Raw genomic sequence first — 23,392 nt, forward strand, 5'->3', positions numbered from 1 at the left:
GCCAATGATTTCATCTTCTATCTTCAACATCCATTATTTTCAATCCCAACGAAAGGTCAATTAATCCACGCAATTACCAAATTATAAAAGCACACTGATCTGGCAGTATCTACAAGTACCGCCAGATCCACCAGATTTCTGAATCTCAAATCTCTTCGCGCCCAAGAATGTCCATAGCAAACATCCCGTGACCACCTAAATTGAACATTTACTCCTCTAACCTTCTCAGAATTATTTACCAGAACCCAGTTTCCGTGACACAGTATCGCGGCGATACTCGCGCAATTTTCTAGACGAACGGCTGGGGGTAACATTTCTGGATTAAAACAGCCCGAGACATCGCCGCGGAATAAATCGTCGCGAGCTTTCCCAGCACCCAGCGCGCGGCCTCTGGGAGATAATTTCATCTTGCACATCCACGTTGAACACGTTCCGCGCGATAAAGGCGCCGGGGACGTTTCGTAAAATCCGCGTCGTTCCACGTTGACGTCCTGCCCCGTTTAATTCACACCGAGGCGCGTCTGTTACTCCCGAATGCTGCTCGTTCACGGAGTAATTCTCGAAGAGAGCATACACCACGCGAGAAGTGATTTCTTGTTGGTGATTATCCCGTATCCGCGAAGATGACGCAGCTGGATCCCTTTGCGTTCTATCCCGATGCACGGGGGTTCGCGGGAGGGTGACTTTGCGGGGCCGAGAGGAGCGGGCGATAAAGTAGAAAGAGATAAGTTTTAGCCGAGCCAGAGGGGTTGGCGTTGATCTTGTTACGGGCTAGGGAAAGCTCGACGAGGGAGGCTAGGAAAGCTCCAAATGTCGTCGACTCCTTCGTCCATGGCTGTCCTCCAAGATGAAATGGAAACAAAGAGGTCTTTGAGCTACAAAAACTGTTTTGTGAAACTGTGACTCGGGCGTTTGGAGCTTCAGCTGAAAAGTTTATCTAAGCTCCATTCGCTATACCTACTGCTGTTTTAACGAATACATAATTAGGGTAATTATGTGGTTGGTCTGTCCAGGAGGGGGGAATGAAAAAGCGAGGATGCGAGTGAAGGTGTTTCTTTTGGGCTTCATGGTATTCCAAAGTTCAGCTTTGAAAGTGTTCTGATAATGTAGTTCGGAGATTGGAATTAATTAATTTGATGATTCTGACTGGGTGTTCTGTATATTTCTGCTGTTAATATTGATAGTCTTACAGATATTTTCCATATAATCTAGTGTTGAAATTGGTAAAGGAACTTTCCACCACTCAGTACTCCGAGTGCTTCTTCACTTCGCAATTTCCTTCATTCCCATATTTAATCCATTTCGCTTCAGTCACTTAGGAAATTTCAAATTCAAATTTCGCCCATTTATCGTAAACGAGCCCAAACTTCAGAATTGGTTTCTAAAGGTTCCGGGGCTCGCCACAATTTTCAGCAAAAAATTACACCATTCTCGATTCCCTATTCGCAATGACGTTAGTGCGACCCTTCCTGCATGAAATTCAAAGATAAATGAAAATTGTCAGAAAATTTTGATATTCGTTGGAACAAAGAGCAGCGACGACGCAGCTACGTCACAGAAGTGTTCTCGTAACTTTAGCAAGTTTCCCTATTTGCACGTTCGTTTGCAAAACAGCTCGTCACTTTTGTCACCTCCAATGAACGTTCTGCCGCGCAAATTTGTCGAAGTGGCTTTTAAAAGAAAATCTTAGTTTACGGAAGTCGTATTAAGTAGAAGTTCCCAGGCAAATTTCAGAAAGTTGCAGCAAGTTGGAAGCGACGCGTTAGTGAAAGTGATTAATTTAAACGTTAAACAAGCTTCTACTGGGACCTTTAGCTGCTGATATTAGTTTCAACGTTTCAACTGCAACAAGTAAACAAGAGCAATCAAGATCGCATGGGTATAATTTCCAAAACCTACGAACCACCTTAATCTCCTCTTTTTACTTGCATTTATTTGCCTTTCAATTATTCACAGCTTCGATGCCTACTTCTGTATTACTGGAAATATTATTTTTAACCGGTCTTCGATCAATGCCTGTAAATAAACATCAAACATGCCTCGCGGACCAATGGACTGACCTAGTTGATGGTAAACGACTAGGTTAATTGAAACCATCCACGATGAATAAGTAATGGAAGATTAGAAATGACGAAAGAATATTGAATTTCTACTTTATACCGAAATACAAGCTAGTGGTTAGTAAAACGAGGCAGTTTCCAGTTGCTAATCGGTACTGGCGCGAATGAGTAGGTGAAACGAACACGGGACTCTGTTAATAAGAAAAGCCCGAAACTAATACCGCTTCTGGTTGGTTTCGAAGTTGAACAAGCCCGTGGACTATTTATCACTCGAGTTAACAAGAACGACAGGAATATTGACGAGGCTTTCGCACGTCAGCATCGTTTGAACTCTCGTTACATTCGCCTCCACATAGGTAGGCACGTAGGTATTCGTTTGACAGTTAAACCAATATTGAATTAAAATTATTTGACCATTGTGTTTATTTATAAAATTCATACCAAAGCGTCTGCGACAGTTTGTACAGCCTGACATTTAGTCGTGGCAAATAAATAAATAACAATTACTTTGTATACTCGGCGATTGACAGTTCGTCCCTCGTTTTTACAAACATTGCATATCTTTCGGGGTCGACGTTAATGCACGCTAGCCAGTTTGTGTGACTTGAAATTACTTCCACTACGAAAGCGGGGCAAATGAATGAATTGCAAATATTCGTGCGCCCATTCACAATTGGCATTGCCAGTCTCATTTTTATTACAAATATTGAATCACGCGAATGCTTTTATCATTTCACCTCGAACGATCGGCGAATTTGGAAATCCAATAAAACTGTAGATTGAATTTACTAAGGCTCGGAGTTTGCAATATTTCAGATTGGATGTATTCTTTATAGCTCAGCAGATAAATTAAATTGCTTCTCATTTTGAAACTTCGAAAAATAACGGGGCCAAGGGAAAATTATTCTCGGCTGTTGTTAACGCGAATTTTCACGAGATTTCAAGTCGAATGAAATATTATAAGTGTTATCATACGACAGGGTTACTGTTTTCGTGATCTAATATTAAATATTAAACCTAATTTAAACATGCATATCAGTGTCCCCTAAAACGTTAAAATTCTTTCAAAAAAGTCTATAATTTTAAAAGGAAATGGAGTTACTTTTAAGTTAGAATGTCCCTGTATTCTCAGGTGGGACATAAAACGTTGACAAATGAATTCTCCATTCAAGCTCGCAGATTTCTTGCCCATTATCCCCGGGGACATTTTTTCGCGCGACAGTATGTAATGTCTAGCGTAATTCACCTTGTTGTACGGCTATCGATCGTGGAAAATGAACTCTTTCCTTCTATCGTGGACGATCTGCACGTGCCTTTAAGTCGACAAACAAACGCCCCCCAATTACACAGAGGAAAGCGTAGAGAAAAGGTAGACCGCTGGTAAATGTGGTTACTTAACCAGGCACACGCGAGCAAAAGTTCTTCCGATCGCGATTATCTCAGCTCCGCAAGAACGCTCTGTTCCTCGAGGGGGGGAAGTAATTTTTATCCAAGCAATAGGCACTTCCGCCCAGCCGGTGGGAAAATAATAAAACGCGTACCTTTAACTCTCCTGGACGGGACAGAATAATATTTCCGACAAATTCCACGCTCAGCTTTCTCAAAAAACACATTTGTCTCCAGGGCAGAAAAAAAAGATGGAAGGAAGATTTACGATGGTTTCAAAAAGATCTTTGAATATTGAATCAAGTTGATGTTGAAATAGAAATCTTGCGATCTTAAAGTCTCCGTGTCTTGTGGACTCTTCTTGTTTGACGTTAGACGTTGCGTCAGGAACTGAAGTTCGTTAAGGGGATGGAAATTTGTTCGCGAACATGGGGATTTGCACGGTATCGCTGCTGTTAAAATTTATTGCCCAACATTTTCACTTAAACGTTATTTACACGCGGGAAGCTCGGTGGCTTTAGTTTGTGAGTTAAACAATAACGGAGCATGAACGGGGATGAAGTTGAAGGGTATTGTGGGATTACTGGTGGAAGTCGAGTAAAAGTCTGAATAAGTTAATAATATGAAAGTGGTATTATTTTCACTGTTTCGTTTTAATGAAAGTATTTCTTAAAAAAAGGTCTCTTCTAAATATTAATATACTAACATTTAGCCCCCCAATTTGCCTCGAGTTCGATGCAAAGCTTTAATAAAGTCCTTACAACCCTTCAGGAAACACAAGAAATAATCCTACAAATGTTCTTTTCTTCCGAAGCCACAATAACGGCCTTTCAAAATTTCCCTGCAGTTTCATTTCAGACCGTTATCCTACGACATGCGTAAATTCAATGCACTTTAATTCCCATTGGAATATAATTTTTCTCATACATCGCGAGCAAATGACGCGACCATTTTAAAACAGAAATTCCTTTGGTTAATTAATGTCGTTGTTGCCCCGAGTAATGGTCTCGCATTTAAAATTCGTCAAAACAACTTTTGCTGGGCGTATGATTAAATTCGTCCTGCACGCGCCGCGAGATTAAAACGAGTAAAAAACGCGAAGAAAATAGGGAGGCGGAAATAACCCTCTCGGCTGCAATACCCTGATTTCCCCTGTAAATTACATTGCCGCGGAGGGGATGGGGGGCGCCAGGCTTGTAAGGCAAAACCGTGACGGTCGTAAGAAAAGTGTGATTAACGAGCAAGAAACGCAGTGGAACTGCAGAAGTGGAAGTGGACCGTTTCTGATCGGACTGCTTGGACAGCGCCGCGACAAAAATAAATGGCTCGCTTTCTATTCTGTTCAAACGTTTTGCTTGACGATCCTACAGTTATGAATGCGAAGCACTTTCCGCCTATTGTGGCGAATAAAAAATGGTAAAATGACTTTGAATTAGAGGAATCAGGGACATCATTGAAATGTGTGAATATTCGCACATTTATGTGGGTTGCATAATAGTCGAGCATCTTTTATTATAAATACTAATCTCTATCGCTCTTTTGCAAACTAAAATCGCGACTAGTAAATCTCTTTCGCGACTAGTAAATCTTTTTCGCGATTTGCAAGTGGTACGTTCCTTAATTTCATCGTCACTGGACGAACTTTACTCATCTGCATCGAGGTTGCTCCCCCTCGACAGAAGAATACCAGTAAACTCTTGCTGTAAACAGTTGTAGCACTCACAAAACACCAGCTCTCCTTTAGTCAGTAATCGATTCCCCATCAATCAGCAAGGTACAACTGCCTTGACAACATCGAGCTTCCAGTTTTACTTATTACTGTAGATCTGCTGTGTATAATCGATGGCAGTCGTTGTTGTTATCTCCCAAAAGCAGTATTAACATTCCTCGATATTCCCTGCGCGGAATATCATTGATGATATCGATACCAGCGGCTTCGCCTTCGATATACTCAGCTGTACTTAAATCAATTAAGCCAACAATAATTTTTAGGGATTCTAAAATCATTAATGGACCACGTTTGATAGAGACACAGAATATTAAGACCGATTAGATTCTGGTGAACTGCAAATTGGACCAAGCTTGCGGCCGTTAACCGCCTAAATCAATTATGGTCGCGTAGGTCGGTTTAAATCATTGATCGATCCGGGCAAATCTTCTTAGCGAGATCAAGGTGCATGCTCGTCTTATATATCGAATCCGAATTGCTGTGCCGACAATAATTGTCACAGTGTGGAGTTTCCATCGGCCGGTTCGTTATATCTTCTCCTTCTATTAAATAAATCGCACAGAATTTGGAACTGCCGCGATTTAGAGCTCCCCGTTAAATATTTCATAACCCACGACGGTTTTAATTATAATGGACACTCGGGGGAAAGGTGATTATCTAGATTTCCCGCGGTATTTTAAAGCGCCCCCGTTCCTTCCTATTAACAAAAACGATCGTATTAAGCTCGCGTTACGATTTAAATGAATCGCGGACGAAATGTGCAGCTAATGTTCTTCCTAATTGCTGCTTCGTAGAATTACCCCGATTCCCGCCGCGGTAAAAAGATCGGGGGTAAAAGTTCTGGGAGACGCGGTTCGAGGTGTGTCCAGATTACTCGAGTATTTTGCAGAAGAATGATTCCGTGGAAATACATAATTCTGTCAACCAACGTTTTCTCGTAATATTTGTTATTCGTCCTATTTCGAAATTTAATCCCACATCGCACCGAAGCAGGTTTCCCACAGTAATTCACTAGAGGTCTTAGCCCCCGCTTTTCTAAATTTCATTCAGTTAATAAGGCGATAATGCCACATTTCTACAATTTCATAACACCTCTTCCCAATACAAACTATAAATTTTAACAAAGAAAAATTGTGGAGAGTAATTTTTGTAATCCTTAGTGCAAAGACCTTAAATTACTGCGATTAATAAGAACGGGTGTTATTAATAATATTTAATATCAAATACCACCCGTTCCAACCTTCTGAACTTATCAAATACCTTTTGGAAACACACTGCCACTGTGCACTGAGTTTTCTCAAGGCCTCCCCCACACACAAAGACTCAGAGCTGCCTCTGAGCCATTCCGACTAGCTAGATAACACTCTTTCTTTCGAATCCCTCCCTCCCACAATGTGATACAAAAGTCACGACGATCTGGGCCCAGAAATCGGCTCCCTAAGGAGCTTGGTAGCTGGGGAAGACGTGGCAGCTCACGTCGAAGCCAAGTTCCATCGAGCTATTATCGCGAATCGTTACGTGCTGCACGGGCTTTGGTTGCCTTTGCATGAATCAGGGAAGACCCCGAGAGGCATCCCTGTTGGTTAATCATCGTCATCAGCGCTGCTTTTGACTGCGCTTCAGCATGATACGCAACGGGAACTGCGGGAACATCCGCTCGCTATTAAGTAGAACACCGGGGGTTCATTTCCTCGACAATGTTGGAATAATCGTCTACGGAACAGGCTACAATATTGACCGTCATTTCGGCCACCCTCCAGCTCTATCTTTGACCGAGGATTCTGCATGAATACGTGCACATATCGAAACGTGCGGATACCGTGATTCTTCCACTTTCAAAACGGAATTGCATCGGAATCGAACATGCACGACGAGCCTGATTGCACCGAAGCCGTTTTTAATTGTACCCAGGGATTAAGTTGGCGGATTATGATCGCGGTCGATTGGCGGAGATGTAGGTATTGAATATAGAAAGGAATTTGGCTAATTGACGAATGATGATCATCGCTTTGGGAACTGTTAGACTGAAAAGTGGCGTTGCTCGAGTTGCGGGATTAGAAACTCTTTCAAATTACGAAGCGGTGATTCTTGGGTGTTTTCGTGAATTTTGAAAATTTAACTTCAAATTCGTTATTAGCAGTCAGCAAAACCCCTGGAAATAATTGTTTAAATTATCGGAATGACATAAAAGTCGGTTGACGCGTTAATGAATTTTCACTTCTTTCACCTCTCGTATCTCAGAAACTAATTGTCACCTCAACTGGAAAATTTGTCGGGATTGATGTCTCATCATAAGCAATCATTTGGCACAAAATTCAGTTCCAAAATCGCGGGACCAAAAGGGGGCTAAAAAAGACCTCATTTGGGGGTCACTCTTTCTCACTTAAAATCAAATGCACAGAAACTATAACCAACCCTGCGCGTATCTAGTACCTACCCCAGGTAGGATACGATCAATTAGTGTAATAAAGACGAAAAATAAGTAAAATAAATATGCCCAAGACATCCACCATCCACCATCTTATTCTTCGATAATCCCTCTTTTAAACCCTCCGCGTGGACTTAAACGTGAAACCGCGACAGTGCATCGCGCCGACGGGTATTATTTCCCCAGTACAATCGGGCCCTTCATCGGCGGATATCCATCAGGCCAGTGTCGAATCGCGCGTGTCGACTCGCTCGTGTTTTGCGCCTCTTTGTGGCAGTCACAAAAGCAGACGAGGGCGCAGGAATGAATACAGATGGCTCGGTGCCGGATAGAGGGACGTCGCAGCTAGACGCGGCATCGCGAATCGATTCCAGGATGCGCCCCCGTCGTTCTGCCTCCCGCTGGAAAATTGCCGCAGCCGTCGCCGTCGTCTCGATTATCCCAACGAAACCGACAATATCGCCGTTCTTTCCAACGGGTACCGCTCGCGAGCAAACCATTCCCTATCAGCCTCGGGGACAATCGCGAACGTGACGCCGTGTCCCGTACAACATCTCTGAATTCGCCAAGCGAGACGCGATCTTCCGACTGTTTTGGCATGCGTCGAACGTCCTGGACGCGCGATTAATGCACAGAACCCAGTCGGCAGGATATCGTGGCTGGCGGGTCCAATCGCCGGATATTTCGTCGCTGGCGAATGTGCGCGTCTCTCCGTATAGTCTGCCGATGGGGGATGGCGGGTGGGTCCGACGACCCCCGTGGGAACTGTTTCCCATCGTAAGATGTACGAAATTTCGGAGATTGCTGGCCCTCGTCTCTTATGCACCGCGACTCCCTCGCACAGCCTCTGCGGTGGCTACGTGTTCCACTCGAATTAGCCTGATCCATTTATGAAGCGGCAATAATGGATATTGTTGCGGTTTCGATTTTCGAGGCGGGCCGGACGGCACAGGGGAGCTTGACGAGGAAATGGGAATGAGCAGGGAATGGGAATAGTGGGGAGATTGGAGGGATTTCTACTTCTTTTTAGATTGATCGTAAAGGTTTTTTTTTACTTCTGGTATTTCACTCGGTTGCGTGATCTTTGGATAGAGTAACTTCTTACATATGTATTACTGTACAAGAATTAGTCATACCGCAAATTCGAACACCTTTGATTCTTCTCTCGTGGGATTAGGGCAAATTGCTATTAAACTGAGAGGTGAAAAGGAAAGTATTACTAGAGACTCTTACACCACACTCCTTTTAATTCGCGACAAGGCGATACGAGGCAATACACTGTTATGCACAAATGTTTGAACGCGGATAAACTACGCAGCGCGAGACGTGGCCTCTACAGGCGGTTCCTAATGAGTGAGTCAGCGGGAGCGGCACCCCTGGAGGGCTATTTGTACGGTCCTCCCAGAGGGTCGCGTCCCTCAAGCGACGCCGATAATGCGTGGCAAAATTTGGCGGGAAACGCTTCCGCACGCTGGAAGAACCCAGGTCTGGGCGAGTCTAGCTGTCAGATGCGTACGTGGCCATAGCTTGACTCACCCAAGCCACCAACGCGTAACGGTAGATTTCAGCCCTTAAGGGGGTATACCCGTTTGAACCCTCGGAAAATGTATACATTTTGTGGATTTTTTTACAAGTCAACGGTTTGATGCAGATTTCCCGTTTTTTAACTATGTTTACATAGTATTATGAACTACTTATAAAAAAAGTTTCAGTTAAAAAACTATTGTTTTTCGGAAGTTACGGATACATGTCCGCAAGTCTCTCGATTTTAGACGGCTAAACGGTGGCCCTAAAAACTCGCGCTACGTTCAACCAATTTACTTCAAATTTTGCATGCAGAATCATAATAAGATTCCACATCGTCCAATGAAGGCGATTTTGAAAATTTTGAAAAATAAAGAAATGGTGAGAGATCAAAGGTAAAGTTAAATTTTTCTAAGAGAAAAATCCACCTTTTTCCTTTATAAATAATAAACGGGGAATCGAAATAAAAAAAGCCTTCGTTGGACGATGCGGAATCTTATTATGATTCTGCATGCAAAATTTGAAGTAAATTGGTTGAACGTAGCGCGAGTTTTTAGGGCCACCGTTTAGCCGTCTAAAATCGAGAGACTTTCGGACATGTATCCGTAACTTCCGAAAAACAATAGTTTTTTAACTGAAACTTTTTTTATAAGTAGTTCATAATACTATGTAAACATAGTTAAAAAACGGGAAATCTGCATCAAACCGTTGACTTGTAAAAAAATCCACAAAATGTATACATTTTCTGAGGGTTCAAACGGGTATACCCCCTTAAAGAAGAAAGCGAGCTAGCGCCAAAGTCGCTACGAAACAAATTCAGAAAAGCTGTAAAATACTTCCTAATCGTATGTAACATTGTAGTACAAGGAACAATTTTATTTCAAGAACCCCTTTCTAGTGATTCAACCCCCACCCCCTTCAGTTCTGCAGTAAAACAGGCGTATGTACGTAAAATCAGGCCAACTAAATCTCGGTTCATTATTCCCTGTAACTGTCCCATATCTGGCACGATTAACAGCACGCCATTTATCGATTCACGATATTCTGCTAGTTGTCGATGTTTACGATCGGTCGGCCGTCGGTTGAACAAAGGGGAGGGGAATTTCCATAGAATAATTCGATCATTTCACGGTGACTTTATAAAGGCCGATTTCAACCAGGCTCGACTGTTCGCCGTAAAGCTTTTAGGTTAATGTCAAAGTTCCTGGCCATTCGAGAAGTTGAACTTTATCGCGTTTATATCGATCCGCGTTGACCTGTAATGCCTGGCTATGTATGCAGTCGCGGTCATCCGGCGAGGCTTACATTTCAGTGCTTTTCCGCTGCATTTCACCGGCTTGTTCGCTGCCTGGAACAACAGCGCGGTGGGAAATAAAGCTTTACTAGGCCGATCGGCTGCTGGCGGGCACGATGCAACGGGGACGACGTACAACTTTCAAGTTGTTCTAACAGAACCGTTGGACAGCATCGTTTTACTCCTCCTAAACGTGAAACAGGTATTTTCCCTAGGAATCACGTACTTAGACCTGTAAGAATATTTTAAAAAAACTTCCTGTGACTATTAAAAATGCACGTGGTACCCTTTCGAAGATTGTTTTAAACAACTCCTCTGCTCTTCGAGGTAGTATTTACCTCTCCTCGTAAAGAAATACCAAACACATCATCCGAAAACTTAGAATTCGACTCTGATTCATAAGGATGCTTGGGAATAAATATTTGGGCCTCTTGGGGCTCTTGAATTTCACTTTAATGAATGTACGAACCTCTTCCAAAGATATTTCATGGAACTTCCTCCGTCAAAGAGGCGGACTCTCTTCATCCTCATAGGTGAATGCTAAATCAGGTACCTCGGAAGCTTGCAATTTCGCCCGTGTCGCGCGATAAAAATCGCAACAACAAGGAGCTCGGACGAGGCGGGATGGTGAGAGCGAGTGGACACTCGAACGATACATTATCCACGGAGTTGGTTCCGCAGCGGACCGGAGGACCTAGACGGATGATGAAAAATTGCCAGGGAAGGGAGCCTTAAGGAAATTGCACGCAGAAAAGCCCGAGGAAAAGGGTAACAACATCGTTGGAAGAGAGGCGAGGCTCGAAAGTACACGAGGACGAAGAAGGATCGCGGAAAGAGCTCCCTCGATCTCCCTTGGAAAACAACCGAACGCCTCGAGAGTGAATGGCCGGTGGTGGTGAAAGACGAAGCCAGAGCCCCAGAACGGGGCCGGGCACCTCGAAAATGGCAATTGAATTATGTAGACGGGGAGAAAGGGACGGATAAGAGTCGCGAACAAGTGGGAAAGAAGGGCAACGGAGGAAGCTGGTCGAGCTTGCGAAGTTGAGGAAAAAGCTGGAGATACGGGATTAAAGGGAACGAAACCAGAAGATTTTCAGCGGAGAGATAATGGAACGAAGGGGAAGTTGATGAAGCGGGACGTTGTCTTGGATAAAATGATTGGGCCGAATCTCGAAGACCTGGGTATAAAGGGCTGTGGGATTCGGAAGGTTAAGCTGATTTCAGAAAGGGTTGATCTATCGTTTCTTCGATCTTAGTTGTTTTGGGAGTCTGTTGGAACGTGTGGGAAATTTAGTAGTTGATATATTGATGCGACTAGGGGACTTTAGTTTTTGAATACGTTGCTTTAGATGTACGACGTCTTTAAATTATTACGAAAACTAAATGGAATGGCCTGGAAGTTAGAAAATATACTTTTGAGTAGCATAGTTTTTGAAAGAGACCTGCAATCTTATGTTAAAAATGATGAAATTACAACTTGACCCTGTTTAACACTCTTTCAATATTCCCAAAACCAATGATCTGTTTCAAGTTAACGAATCTACCCAAGTCCTATTATAACTGTTTTAAAATCATTCAAATAGAGAAGATTCGATCGTAAATTTTTCCCAATTTCTTTTTCTCTGTTTTGGAGAACATTGATCAATTGAAATGGTTTATCCCCCTCCATTGGTGGTGCTTTTCTTTTCAGTGTACTCTTCAATGAACCGCCGTTTCGGCGAGCAGAAGTTATATCTGCAGCGTTTAGGTCGCGGCTCTATGTACTTTAAAGTATTCCGCTCGATCAAAACTTTCTTTTTGAAGTCGAGGAACTCTCGGTTGTAGCGCAGAGTATACTGAACAAGGCGGGGTCGTTCTTTCGGACGAGTTGGACACGAAAAGCTATTGTTCCCGGCAAGACTATTGTTCCGCGGAGAAGTGATCCTTTCGAGAATTTTACGGATTCTCTTTAATTGCTCGTCGTCCCTTATTCTCAGCCTCGAGTGGAGAAATACAAGGAACTTTCGCGTCCCTGTGTGTAAACTTCGTTGACATATTACATATTTATTAGCTGAAGATACCAGCTCCAAGAATCCCTTAATCTGTTGACCTGAGAGGAACAGTTCCCTTTCAAAGACCACTCTTTCTTACAACTGTAGAACCCAAATGTTTAGTTAGGAGGGGATCTTGTAGTTTTAATTGCCTTCATTATCTTGAATAAACCTTGCTACTAAAATGGACGATTCAAAATAGCTTCCTCTATTCGAAGTGCAAACTCTGCAAAATAAGAAAGTAGAATAACAGTGCAGGCAACCTGTGGGATGCTAAATCTTCACCATAATTAGATAATTAGTCCTATACAGTTCTATAGTACCTTCAATGGATTCTATATTCCTCAACCTACCTTCCCTCGACATCCCCTACGAATTTGTCTACACCCCATCGCTTCAAAATCATTAATCCTCTACATCTCAATCTCATTACAAAAATAACGTTGCTTAATATTCTAAAACATTTCCCACGGCACTCCAAATCGAAATGTGAACTGATACTTGAGCCGGTACAATGACGAGCGACAATTTGACGTCACGCGGAGTCCATTTTGCTGGTTGAATCGGCGCCAGCTCGGACCAAGGTTACCAGGCTGAATAGCTCGAAGGAAAAATCGTTACGTACGATCGACGAGCCGCAGCGAATTGCGCTTTTGGCCTTTAACCGCTAATTACAGAGGGATCTCGAAATGAAAGGACATCCTGGCTGGCCTGTCGATAAAACGATATCCCACGCGCCCGCCGAAACGGCGATATTTAGCCCCTCGGACCGCCGCCAGTGAAATTTCCCTCAAAGCGTAGCCTCGTATTCGCTTTCGAAAAATATCACGCGGTTGCGCCGAGAAATTGCGAAAGTCGAAAAACTCTATTCCGGCTGGCCCGAAACTTTCGCGCCGCCCTCGCGCGACCGAATCCACCCTGCTTCACCTTTTTTTCCGCGCGATGCTCGTACACGCCCGGGCGAGTAATCCAGTATTAAAGCCGAAAGTGAAATTGATTTATCTGTTTCGCGCCCTCCGCGGGATAACGTTCAAAATTCGTTACGTGAATCCTCACGGATCGTTCGACGATCACGCTGTCTATGACAAACTGTGGCGGCTGCGATGTAGTCGAAGATCTCCTACAGTTGACTTTTTTAATTGGTCAGAGGTGGTCGTGGATAGTCACTCGTCATTATCTCTATCCAACGTGTGTGTGTGTGTGTTTTTTAAAATATCTTTAATCGGTTAAAAATGAGGGACAATGTGAAAAAGAGAATTTGGAGAACTTGTGAAAATTTGCTAAGGTTTTTATAAAGGTTGGTCTGTTAACCTACGTGCAGCTTCTGATTACAAGCTTATAATTAAAACTAATAAATAATCCCTAAATATTTATGGATGCATGCGCTAACGATGGAGGTGATTGAATATGTTAGAGAACCTTTTGCGTATCCATCTTCAAAGCCTACTGTATCAAATGTGTACTTTCACGTCACCCTTAAAGCACAGAATGAAGGGGTAATAGCCTCGACTACTGCACTACCCCTCAAATATAGCACGAGAGCCCCTGATGCACCAGCACCCGCACCACGAACGCCTCGCGATTCCCCATTTCCTGGTGCAACCATTTCCAAACTTTCCCCCCCGGTGGCTTGAAGATACAAGCCAGGAGAACGACCAGACAGCGCCGGGGACGTTTTCCTGGCTGCGCCGTTGCGCGCCACGGTAAATACATTAGGTATCGACGTAGGCCCCCGTGAAAAGGGCTATTTGCATCAAGAATGGAGGCGCAACCGGGAAGGCATTCGTCATCCCCCGTAACTCCGCGTGTGCTACGAGGGTGTAGGATCGTTGCGACGCGGGGAGGAGGTCCCTGCACGATAACGAGGGGCGGGAGGGCGGCACGATACGATACAGGAAATGCACTCTGCGCCGCGGGTATATCTGAACGCGCAGCCACTGCCTACGAAACTCGAGACCCGCTCATATTTCCATACAAATTGCAATACGCACGGCCGTATCTTGGCGTGTTGGAGCGCGCCGCGGGCTTAATTGTTCGCTTCGATCGCCGCGGAAAAATATGACGGTACGCTTACTTTTTCCGCCCCCGTTTCCCCCTAGTTTTAAGCGATCGCGCCAATTCAGCAGCGTGGCTTTGTTGGAAGGTCCTCGGGAGAGGATCGCGAAGGAAATGTTTGCTTTTGATTTGGTGCCGCAAAGTTGCATCGGGCCACGATTAGACTAGTAGGCTGGGTAGCTGAGGCTTTAATGGGGGATCGAGATAGAATCGATGCCTACCTTGACGCCGATGTGGTCGTGAAAGAGTTTGGAGGATTTTCTGTGTGGACGCGAGGGTGGTAGGGCAGGGAAGGATTCGGGAGATTATTTCCCGGTGCATGGAGTGCACCCAGAGTCCAGGGAACAGAAACATTTGGGCGGAGCAGATGTATGTTTACCCTCCGAAAAAATATTTGGTACGTTACACTGCAACGAAATAGTTGGAGTGTTTTATGAACCCTTCGCCTGGCTGTGTTGAAACTTGTTGCTAGATTAACTTTGCCGGCTGCACTCCTGCTCGGTCGAAAAGCTGGTATGTAGTAGCAGACGTGCTGCAGAATGTGTATGTATCACTCGGGTGCTCCGAGAGTGGCTTGTCATTTATTAATAATACGAGGCATCGATTAATCGCTGATAGTTGCCGGTGATGTCGTCAGGTCGAACGAAGTCTTTCCCCTATCGGGATTTATTGCTCGTAACAGATGCCAGACTGTCATCGACTGGCTGGATGCCAAGACCGTGGCTCGTCCAGATGAATATTTAACGATTGGCTACGTTGCTCTGTAGGTCGTATGACGCGTCAGTGGGCATTTTGCTGCCACGTAGGGGGCGCGACCCTAAACTGCGTGACTTTACTCCACGCACCCGTGTAAATACTGGACCACTCGTTCACAGAGATGCTCGACGAGGGTGTCATGGAAATGCAGTGACTGCGTCCACGCTGACACTGCTAATCGATATTGGAGCTTGGTTACTGTGGCCCGTGGAATGGTACTTGTCTCTCTTCGGGATTAATGCCCCTCTCTTTTTGTTATTTCATCCATTTGAAATACACGTTAACTCGCGGGGAAAGAGCGGGAAGACGTGAAATTTGCGTGGGTACAGGAGTTTTCAATTGGAAGTTAAGTGCTGAGATTAATTTACCCTTGCGGAGGATTGATAAGGTGGTTTTAGTTTGAAGGGTAAGGTGCTTTGGCGGGAGAAGAGGTATTGTGGAATTCGGTTTCGAAAATATTGCTGAACATCAGTGGCTTGGGACTTTGTAGCTTGGGGAATTATAGTTTGAGGCCCGGTAGGTTGGAATCTGATAGTTTGGGGCTTAATAGATTGGAATTTGATAGTTTCGGACCCAATGGCTTGGGATTCGATGCTTTGGGAATTAGTAGTTTGTAGGGTTTATACAAAAACCGACTTATGAAAAAAATGTTTTCAAATTCCACTAATTCCAACAAAAAAACGGTTAAACCAGTTTTCGAATTTTCGCAAAATAATATATTTAAAATAAAAAATAAATATATGTGCTTATTTTTAAAATTTTCATTTCGTTTAATATGTATGGAATTTCAAAAGTATAAGAAAATAAAACATACTCCATCTATAACAAAACCAAATAAATAAATAAAATTAAAGGAACTAAAATTCGTTCAAAATATAAATTAGAAATCTTTATTTCATGTAGTACTTTTCTTCTGAAAATATGAACTGATGAAGATTAGTTTTACAGTAAACTGTTACCTACTTCAATATGCTTGTGTCCGAGCCGATTTCAGGTACAAATGTTAACGTTTTGGATTAAATAATTAATTCATGTTTACATATTAATTCTAGTACATAAAACTGTTTTTTTTTTTAAATTTAAAAACCGATTTCCGAATTTCACAAATTTATAAAAAAAGAAAAGAAACAGCTGTTAAACCCGGATTTTAAAAATCAACAAATCCTAGTAGTTTGGGGATTGATAGCTTGGGAGTCGATAACTTAGGACTCCACGGCGTGGAAGTCCATAACTAGGGACTTTACGATTTAGAAATCACAAGTTGGGACTCGCTAATTTCAGATTTGATAGCTTGGGCTTCGACAGCTTATGGGGGCTCCATAGTTTGGGAATCCACGACTAGGGATTTCATAATTTGGGACTCGATAATTTGAAGTTTGACAGCATGGTATTCGACTGCGCGGAGGTCGATACCTTCAAATTCCATAGCGTGGGAGTTCGCAACTGGGGACTTGATAATTTGGAAATCACAATTTGCGCCTCGATAATTTGAGGTTCGGTAGGTCATCTAGCATATTTGTTAGCGGACTATCGACAAAACAGGCCCTCGTTACACGGGGCTATCATTAAAGCGAAATTTTACTCAGCAGAATGACCGAACCGATGTTCGTCTACCTTCCCTTCGAATGGCAATTGGGAGCGCGCGGTAGAACAAACATTCTAATTGCACATGCTCCGCTAGAGGCATTAATTGAAATCCCGCGACATAATTTTTCCCTTTTCGTCGAGCGTTTTGCGACGAGACGGTGGGCGAAACGGTGGACCCATTGATTTCAATTCTGTCGCGCATTTGTTAGCAATAATGGCCCCGATTGCGACACTCGAACAGAGACCGGATATCGTTGATTTCCACGGCTGGAAACCGCACGAAATTAAACGCGAGGAGACGCGTGGCGCAGTCTGTTCCAATTAATTTCTAACGATCCATCGACTGGTAACGAGAAAACATTTCCCTCATTTTTCCCGGCACTGGATGCAAATGCAACTTCGAACGAGGCGCACTGCGAACACAAGTCAGTCACATTGATCACGAACAATTGAACAGCTGTTGTCCCGTAAATCTACGGTCTTTTTATTTGTTTACGTGGGCGACTTTTATGGCACACGTGCCTAGCTTTAGCCCCCAGTAATGCGATAATATCACGCGATAGCATAATGTCGCGTAACTGTTACAAATTGCGGGTAACAGGGTATTACTATCAATTTATTATACCTCGTGATTTATGTTGGCGAACTGTTCCTTGCCTTCGACTCGTTTCCTGAACATTTATTGCGGGGGAGGGGGCGAGAGAAACTAAGAGAATGATGACCGTGTGATGCACATCGTATAAATATCCGAACAATCCTACCGCACAGTAGTATTTTATATCATAAATATTCAGAAGTAGATATCAAACTTTTATATCTATATAACACTTCAATTTAGAGAAGACCGGTGGTGCTCCCGTCGTATGAATGCCTTGAACCACTCGCAAAATTCCTTACCGCAGAGTTAATTGTGAAAAGTCACATCAGTTCGAAATAGTCTTTACCGTGAAACGAGGATCAACACTATTTCTTCCACGATGCGATCATTTCATCGCTTCGCGTTGTTTCCACAATTTCCCAATGACCGCTGTTCGAGAATAATTTCCCCTTTGTCGCGCGTAGAATGAGGATGTTCCGTCGCGTTTTACCATTTTTATTAGAAAAATTTGAATCCCTTTGCGGTCACAGTTCCCGCAGAAATGAGAAGTTACTTCTGAAGTTTCTTGCGACAGCCAGGATTCTGCCTTTTCTTTTTTTTTCTTCTTTTTTTTTTAAAGAGAGGTCCGTCTGTATATCTCGCGGGAGAGGAGGGGGTGAGCGGGGCGCGGGGTAAAAGCTTGACAGGAAATCTCTTGAAGTAATTCTTCAATGTAATTTCCTTTCCCCCTCCCCGGTTTCCACGGAGGCGCTGCTCGTAGTTGCGGAAACTTCGTTAGGTTCTTCTCTCCAGCTTATTTTCTTTGAGTCTCATTTTTCTTCACGGTCGAATCAACGGCGGAGCCTGTGGCGCAGCCTCCCACTTCCTTCTCCACCGACATATTTGTATCGGCTTAATTTTTCACAACTGTCTTCGATCCGGACTTCCCAGCACAGAGGGGGCTCGGGAACGATTAAGCTCGTGGCATTCTTTCGCCCAGAAGCTTCGGTAGTAATTCTTGCCATTTAGCAGGATTTTTAATGGAAATTTATGAAGAATCCAATGGCGGAACAGGTTTCTTTTTCGCTGCAGTCTATTCATTGGAGAATCGCGTTCGATTATGAACGCTGCTTATTCGAAAACAGCATAGAGGAATTAAATAGATATGCTTGATATCTTATTGAACAATTATACGATGGTGGTTGGAGCAGAAATTACAAAGTGGTGGCAACAAGAAATTGGGAAACGTGGAAAGTTGATGCGATGATTTCCAAGTCATCAAATTAATCAGCGTTTCCTTACGTCACAGAAATCCACCCCAACCATCGTCAGACTATCACAAACCCCCGACAGTCCCAGCACCTTACTACCGCAGCACCGAGCTAAGCGACGACACTAACAAAAACCACCCCTCAACGAAACAAACAACTCATCTCTCAACAACACCCCGAAGTATTTCTCCCAGCCGCTCGGGTTACAGGGGTTCAGTCCAGTGCGTCTCGGCCACGTTCTGCGCGAGCACCTGAACGCACCAATTAGCATCGTGGGAGGAATATTAATTGAACAGGGGGACAGTTCGAGCCAGTGGCGCGGAAAGGCGGCCAGGCTTCCCAAGCTGACCGCCTTATGGCGCTTCTTGTACGTGGGAAGGCCATTCTCTGTCTGCCGGCGCGCTCTTCTCGCCTGTTCTTTCCTCTTTCGCGCTGGAGCGCGCACGGTGGTCCCACGGGGTCGCGCGTACACGTAGCGGCCGTAGGAAGTAAGCATGGCTGGGCCCCTCTGTCGAGGCGATCTGGCCAGTGCAACCGGTGCAACCGTACGGTCATAACGTTTCTGGTAATACCCCAACTGATTTCCCATATGGCGCCGTCGACCAGGGGATCCGGGCGAAAAATTCCACGTCGATGCGTGAAATCGTTTTATTTCCGCGGAAATATCAGCGAATGCCGGGGGCGAGGTGGCGGGAGTGGGTCCACGGCTGCCTGGATTCGGGGCGTTTATTTATTGCTCGCGACGTAGTCGCGATACACGGCACCGGGGGAGGAAAGCAGCCTGCCAGAGTCGATGTAGCGACGTTAATTTATCGATAGAACGGCTGGCGGGGCTCGATGACGAAAGGTGCGCCATTTGTTACGTTGCATTAGGTATCACTCTGTTTTACGCTTAAGGGGGTATGTTTTTTTTCAGGGGGTACAAAATTAAGCTGCTCTTCTGCAGGGTTATGTGCTGGGGTATTGTAACGAAGTTTGAAATGTTGATGGATTTCTGGAAAGTAGAAACTAGGTCGAGCAACGCAGAAACTGTTTAGAAACCCTGATAGCCAGTGGCGGGTTTAAGAAAAAAAGCCCAGGTGGCAAACGTTCTAAGGGGCCCATTTTTTCGGAAAGAGAAAGAGGTAGTTTACTAAAAAACGGGCTAAGTATAGTAGCGCGGAAGAAAAATAGTGTTTGGGTAATATTATAATTTTTTTTGGAAGCTGGGACCGCGGGTGGGTTTCCTGGGCAGGGGCCCAAGCGGCAACTGCTCGTCGGCCGCCCGTCAAATCTGCCACTGCTGAAAGCTAAGTATCACTGAAAACTGTATTTTAATCTAATACATATAAATTCAGTACACATTTTTTATACGCAATAGGTAAGTACCTACCACTTCTGTCAGAGATATTTCAGGAGCAATCTGACAAGGCTTCCACCCTTTACCCAGTGAAACGCTCAATCTACAAAACCCTCCCCCGCGCTGTCCCAACACGGGGTTATTAACTATTAACCAAAGTATCGACATCGCGGCGGGAAATTGTCAGGAAGATAACGAGTTTGACCACATTCGGTGGCCAGTTATTACCATCGACAGCTGGGCTTGCAAGGACAAGTAATTTCAGATATTAATTAAGCCGCGCTTCTTCCGATAGAGAGGGTTCCCTCTCGAAAGAGTAATTTGTGGAGAAAATGGCACTTGGGCGGCGCGATAGAAATCAATTCTCTTCCTCCCGCGCCCGGGTCCCGTCCCGCCTATAATTCCTTGTATATTCGATGGCTACTCTGATAGCATCGTCCTAATCCGATCCAGCTTGGTTTACTGGGCGGCGAGTCGAATTTAATCCGCATCTAGTTCAGCATGGACATGTTACCAGTCAGCGGAGGGTTGCTTTCTACTCGATACTCGGCGGAATCGAACAGTGGGCCAGTATCACGCCGAGGATGGGTGCCGCACAGATTCTGGCAACCAGCCCGGCTACGTCGCCCAAAAAACTCGCCAATACTCTTCGACCAACTAGTGGTCGAATTTTAGGAATCGATGGCATGTTTGACAGCTTCGTTCCGATTCCTAGATCGGATTGCGAGTGTGGCGAGGGGCTGGTCGCTTCTGGGCGTAGAGGTACGAGTGAGATCAAAAGGAGGAACCGATCGTGTGGTATAAACGTTACCACCGGGGCGTCTCTTTGTCTCAAGTTGAGGAAACGATCTTGCCGGGCAGGAGATCCTTTAATTGCATCGCTCGAGATTCGAGGGTGTTCGAAACCGAGATCTGCTTGGAAGTCTTCAAAGTTAGACGCAGCTCGAAGTAGGGAACTCTTTAAAACCTGCATCATCCATATAAACAATTTTATTATACAATGAAAATACCGAATAATACTTTTTTTAATATCAAAATCAACATTGATTCTGCGCACTCAACAATCACTTTACACTCCACGACCATAACCCTTCAACTATCTTAGCCACTACTCTATACAGATTTTACGGAGTCCCCACGAAGGCTACCGTATGTCGCGAAAATCAGCATACATACCTAAATCGTTACAGGGACCCTGTACCCCCCATTTCGAAGTTACGTTCATCTGTGTTTCCGTCTCGTGGCTCAGCATCGCGTCGTCCTCGCGGCGGGACGTTTATCCCCTTTCCCACCGGGGACATGCCTGACGTCTCTTTCGGAGAGGCGATCCTTCGCTCAGGTATTCTTAAACCATCGGGTGCTCACTATGCACAGAGCGTAGCGGCTGACGGACTACGAAAAGCAATAGCAAGGGACACGGGACGAACGGAATCCTTAAACTGGTTTCGACTGATGCTGAGAGTGAAAAGGAATTGGCCCGTGTTGTGTGTGCCTGAACTGGTCGCGGGACAGGCGACAGGTGTTATTGCGTGTCTTCGTTACCGTACGTGACGACTCGCGCGAGAAAGCAACGATCGATAGCCCGCCGTTCGTTCTGTCGTCGGAATTGATCAGCACTTTCCGCATGTAACTCGGCGATCTTTATTTGCGACCACTGTCTTCGTCGTGGAACGCCACGTACCTAGCTCGCTTCGCGTTTCCTTCTCGGTTTACTCGAACAGCTCGGTTGCTTGCTCGTCTTTTAGACGATACACTTAAGGAAAACTAGCTTCTGATAGTTTTATTTATTTTATTTCATAGAATTTTGATAGAATCGAGGTAGGTGGTTGTAGAGATCTATTTGCGATTTGAAATTGGAGAGTTCTTGTAGGTGTTACGAATTACAACAGTTAGATTCTGTTTATAAAATTATTTATTAATTAAACGGTGTCCCTCCTTTTGTGTCAAGACAATTAAGTCATTTACCACTGGGATAGGGACTTCGGTAGCACGAATAATTAGATTATACGTGTGAACTTTCTTGTTTGAGACCAAACTATCAACTGACGCTCCGCGCCGAAAAACTCTTCCTTTTAAAATGCTGGGTAGAGAGGCTTTCACCCTCTACCCTCGAATGGCCAAGATGGAGGGAAGGCCCAAATATACACACAATCCAAAGTGCATTGCTGACGAAGTCCAGACATTGGCATCGGCGGAAAGACATTACAGCGTAGACCTTGAAAATCCTTGGGCTTCACGATTTCGAGGACTGCTCTTGTGCCCAAGGGTTACTGCCTAGTCCCTCGCCAGATGAGCGTGTCGAGCTCAAGGGAGGTCTCCGCCTTAGTTGTTTGCCAAAATGCACGGCCAACATTCGGGACTACATCTGGGTTTGCTTGTTGGACGATGTGGAATCTTATTATGATTCTGCATGCAAAATTTGAAGTAAATTGGTTGAACGTAGCGCGAGTTTTTAGGGCCACCGTTTAGCCGTCTAAAATCGAGAGACTTTCGGACATGTATCCGTAACTTCCGAAAAACAATAGTTTTTTAACTGAAACTTTTTTTATAAGTAGTTCATAATACTATGTAAACATAGTTAAAAAACGGGAAATCTGCATCAAACCGTTGACTTGTAAAAAAATCCACAAAATGTATACATTTTCCGAGGGTTCAAACGGGTATACCCCCTTAAGGGAATTTTCAGAGAGTAGAACACTTACGACTTCCCTCGTGTTGATTCCACGATGAAAAGTAGATCTTCCGACGTTGTATACACTTGATAATCCTGCAGCACACTCGTCTTCTAATTTCTGACATTTCAATTCATCCGTCCGCAACACACTTCGCACTGTGTTATCATTGGAAAATATCCAAGGTTCCCCAAGGTTCATACGCAACGCGACTTCGCGACGAGGTGCCGCGACACCTTCCACTCGACGAGGCTCGCGCGTATTAAGCTGGGTTTACACCTGACGAGTGGCTCGGTCGAGTCACTAAGTCTGCTACTCGGCCGAGTGAAAATCTTGGCCGATTTGCCCGCCGTAATACTCTGCCGAGTACTAGAATATGCGTTCAGACTAGGCGAGCGCTAGGACCAGCCGGCTCACTCGGCCGAACACTCGTCAGGTGTAAACTCGGCATTAATTCACGGCAAGGCTGCTTTTCATGGCGATAAAGACGGAGCTCGACATCCGTTTGCAACCCCCGTTGCTCGACAAAGGCGAATGGATTTCAGCGGGACTAAAACATTAATTCGGACCAAGTGTTTGGAAATTACGTAGATCCCAGTTAGCGTAACCTCGGCGCCAGTGCACGCACGATCTACTTGCATAGTAATCCGCCCGTGGGGGATATTCCTGAAAGAAGAGCAGCTT

General features: G+C 44.5%; 1 protein-coding gene across 2 annotated transcripts in view; it reads left to right on the forward strand.

Annotated features, from left to right (window-relative positions):
* Window positions 1–2,309: 2,309 nt before the first annotated feature.
* The window catches only part of Phlpp (PH domain leucine-rich repeat protein phosphatase), a 135,603-nt gene continuing 114,520 nt past the window's right edge, over window positions 2,310–23,392 (forward strand). For both annotated transcript variants that reach the window (XM_076818967.1, XM_076818970.1), the window contains exon 1: window positions 2,310–2,416. The gene's annotated coding sequence lies outside the window, so the exon portion shown is untranslated. The remainder of the gene's footprint in view (window positions 2,417–23,392) is intronic.

Source organism: Andrena cerasifolii, chromosome 8, assembly GCF_050908995.1.
Source record: "Andrena cerasifolii isolate SP2316 chromosome 8, iyAndCera1_principal, whole genome shotgun sequence".
Classification (NCBI taxonomy): domain Eukaryota; kingdom Metazoa; phylum Arthropoda; class Insecta; order Hymenoptera; family Andrenidae; genus Andrena; species Andrena cerasifolii.